The sequence below is a fragment of the Diabrotica virgifera genome, chromosome 1 (genome assembly GCF_917563875.1).
Source record: "Diabrotica virgifera virgifera chromosome 1, PGI_DIABVI_V3a".
Lineage (NCBI taxonomy): Eukaryota > Metazoa > Arthropoda > Insecta > Coleoptera > Chrysomelidae > Diabrotica > Diabrotica virgifera.
The window spans coordinates 174,070,327-174,074,113 of NC_065443.1; the positions used below are offsets into that span (position 1 = coordinate 174,070,327).

Below are 3,787 nucleotides of genomic sequence, written 5' to 3' on the forward strand. Positions count from 1 at the left end.
CAAGAGAATGGCCACTTTACACTCAAGGAAGGATTCGGCCAATTTGCACGGCTATTTCTGGCTGGACAATAAATTAAAGGAAATGACAATGATGGCTAGAAAAGAAGATATTAAGACAATTTTCACAAAATAGATAGAGTAAATATAATAATATAATGAAAATAGAATAAATTTTTGGGCGCCAGAAGAAGGATAACTGGGTTAACCCTCTTCCAGGTATTCTACGCTGCTATAGAGTATATTAAATTTGTAATAAAAGTATATTAAATGTACAAATATAGAGGAGTAATATGAGAAAAAAAATATGCACAATAAATATATATTTATTAAATTTAACTACTAGATGTTCACAATCTCCGAGTTAAGACAAGTAACTAGTCTGTGACTCTAACATGACAAAAAAATGATACTAGTGAAAGTCAATTAAAAAATTATCACACAAATGTGATCTAAGAATAATCTTAATAAGGTTAGAAAATCTGAATAAGGGTACCTCTAATACAGAAAGTACAACTTACACCTAGATTAGTATGAACCCTTCACCAAATAACACTTGTACGATTTTAATACGTAGACCCTAATTGAATACTACCTGATAATAGAATAAGGAAAATACCTAATGTAAATAATATATATTTTACAACTCTCAATGTGTTGACGGGTAACAAGTCCCTAAATGAACCAACTTAGTACTGGATACAAAAGATCCTTTTCTGACTAGTGGTTCTAAATAATAATCGCAAGTAAAACTAGTACCTTCCTGAGGGGATGGGTACTAGGGATTTATTCAAATATAATATAAAAAAATTAATAGTTAACGTTAAATAATATTTACAAAAATCTAATACAAATTGAAAAATTATGAAATAAGTTGAATGATTTTAAATTTAGGTGAATTGAACTAATATTATTTTTAAATTAACTGAGAAAACAAGTCTAAAATTAATACGAACCAAGGGGAAAGAATATGTATGGGGAGAATCTTCGAGCTCGAAATTTCTACCAAGAATTATATAAATTTGGGGGAACAGTACTAACTGTTAGGCATGGTTATTATAACTAAAATGTACTTAAATTTGTAGAGAAAGAAAAAAATATTTATGTGTAATTAAATTATGAACTTATGTGTATCTAACTTAAATGTCCTGAATATTACAAAAAAAAAACAGTATAAGTCTTTAACTAGTATGAATAATTGTCCCCCAAAACAAACCCCTTTTCACGCGTTCCAACACTGATCCTTGGTGTGTGGTACCAAATCCGTGGTACGAAGTTAACACCGAAGTGGTGCAACTGCCCAATAGCTAATGAACCTGTCCCTCGGAGGATGCAGGATGATGAACCAAAACAAAACAAATGGGACTGTATCCTTAGACTTGTTCCCTGGTTGACTGAATCTTGGAAGTGTCTGCTCTCGGTGTTAGAGAGGGTTTACCAGCGGTAATAATAGATTTCTCCCGAATGGCTAAAAACAAAATATTCCCAGTTTATTCCTAATAAAACATGTCAGAAAAAGAAGTAAAAGAGAGAAGTTAATGAGGAAAGGTTTTTAGAAAAGAACTACAAAAAACCGACCTTTCACTGACCCAAAAAAACCTATCTACATTGACATTTTAACCATAGGTTGTGATCAGACTTTTAACAACTATGGCCTTGATTCGAATAGACAAGAAAACTTACAATAATAGGTTTTTTTCAAAAGAAGTTGTACATGTATGGTATAAAGAAATAGGCACTGTGAAAATATATGAACATATTAGATATGGGAAAAGAATTATGAAGTCTATGAAGTAAAATTTAGTAGGTTTCAAGAAGTAATGATATAATTGGCAATAGGTTTTCATAACTGGAAATTTTTTTATGAACATAACCCCATATTAAGAATGTTATTAAAGATCTTTTCTGGATACATGATAGACACTGCAACATTCTACATAAAAGCCAATCGATGACTTAATTTAAATTCAATCCATAATGAGAATAATATTATAATTGCCACAATTATGACACCATATTGAAAAAACTATTATAAAAAACATACCGGTGTGAGATCCTTTTTCTTACAGTTTCATTATTCCGTCACTTTAATTCACTCAACTTTCTATAACTTGCAACAACAATAATGGAACTATGCAACTGGAAATAACTTATTTTAGTTATATAATTAGAAAACTCACGCCGCCATTCTTATTGACACTCCCAAGACCAATGCTTCCCTCTTCACCGTTCCGGCTTCGTGACAGCTAGCGGCCGGTGTTCAGTACCAACCTCAAGAAATATCAATGTGACCACCATACACCCAGTATGACGTCACCAAGGGAATTTTGTACGAACTGGTTTTTAATATTCTAAGAAAATACTTTTGACAATAATTGAATAAGGTGTTCCCATTAATAATTAATTAAATAAGTGATGGAACGTCACAATCTATGTTGTGGCATTGTGAAAGTGTCTTTCAATCTCACGTCTCGCATATGAATATCCTTTCTTCGGACGAGCTTTTGTTTAAGGATAGTGGAGGTGTTTGGCATCAGAAGTAACTTGTGAATAAAGTTACCTAGATGATATGTGCTTCTATTTTTCATATTAAGCCAACCGCATTCTTTTATTTTATGTGAAATGTGGTCATATTTTCTAATCCCGTAAATCAATCTACAACAGGAGTTTTGCATTTTCTGTATCCTATTCTTCTCCGCCTCCAGTAGACATGGCATAAAAATAAAATCACCATAAGAGTAATGAGACAGGACCAGGCTCTCACAAAGAAGCTTTTTAAGTCTTTACTTAAAATGTGACGATTCATAAAAATGAGTTTCAATGATAAAGATTTTTTGTTAACGTTTTTGACATGTTCCTGAAATCTTAGATTTTCGTCAAATATAATTCCAAGGTTTCTAGCTGAGGCTGTGAATGGTAAACAACATGATCGATTTTTATGTTTGAATTGTTTTTTACAAGTTGACGTTGGACTTCATTTGCGATACATAATAGTTTTGATTTGGTGGAATTAAGTTTTAAGTTGTGTTCGTCAGAGAGTTCTTTTATTATTTCAAGATCAGAATTAATTTTATCCAAAGCATTAAATAAATCTTCTTTATCGAAACTAAGGTACAATTGAGTGTCGTCAGCGTAAGCAACTATGCTGCAGTATTGTAAAGAGTTAATAATATCAGTAGTGTAAATTAAAAACAATAATGGAGAAATAATTGACCCTTGGGTACACCTGAAAGAATATTTATTGGGGTAGATTGTTTGTTATCTGCAGATATTTTTTGTGTTCTATTTAATAAAAAAGATTGTATTAGGTTTACAGACTCTGCCTCAAACCCATAGTATCGCAATTTTGAACACAACAACTCATGATCTACGGTATCGAATGCTTTGGAGAAATCTAAAAGAACGAGCAGACTTATTTGACCTTTATCAGATGCTCTTAGGATCTCATCCATAACCGTTACCAAAACAGTAGCTGTGCTATAATTTTTCCGGAATCCACATTGTTTATCAGACAGTATTTTATTGTTTGTAAAGTAAAGATATATTTGATCATATAGAATCCTTTCCAATACCTTGGAAAGGGCTGGAAGTACACTTATAATTCTTAAATCAGAGAACGTCTGAGGATTGTTGTTTTTGGCTAATGGTTTACCAATAGCCATTCTCCATAAATAGGGAAAATATGTTTTTTCTATACAAGAATTTACTATATGGAGATTATAAATATCTATGAAGGGGCTACAAAGTTGAAGCATTTTAGCTGATATGCTATCTACTCCGCAAGAGTTTG

At 31.9% G+C, this 3,787-nt stretch overlaps 1 long non-coding RNA gene across 1 annotated transcript; it reads right to left on the reverse strand.

Moving 5' to 3' along the window:
• Positions 1 to 307: 307 nt before the first annotated feature.
• Positions 308 to 2,368, reverse strand: LOC126878886 (uncharacterized). Its single transcript, XR_007695856.1, has 2 exons — positions 2,178 to 2,368; positions 308 to 1,465 (listed from the first exon to the last, which is right to left on the reverse strand). It is a non-coding gene; the product is annotated as an uncharacterized LOC126878886 (long non-coding RNA).
• Between the last annotated feature and the right edge of the window lie 1,419 nt (positions 2,369 to 3,787).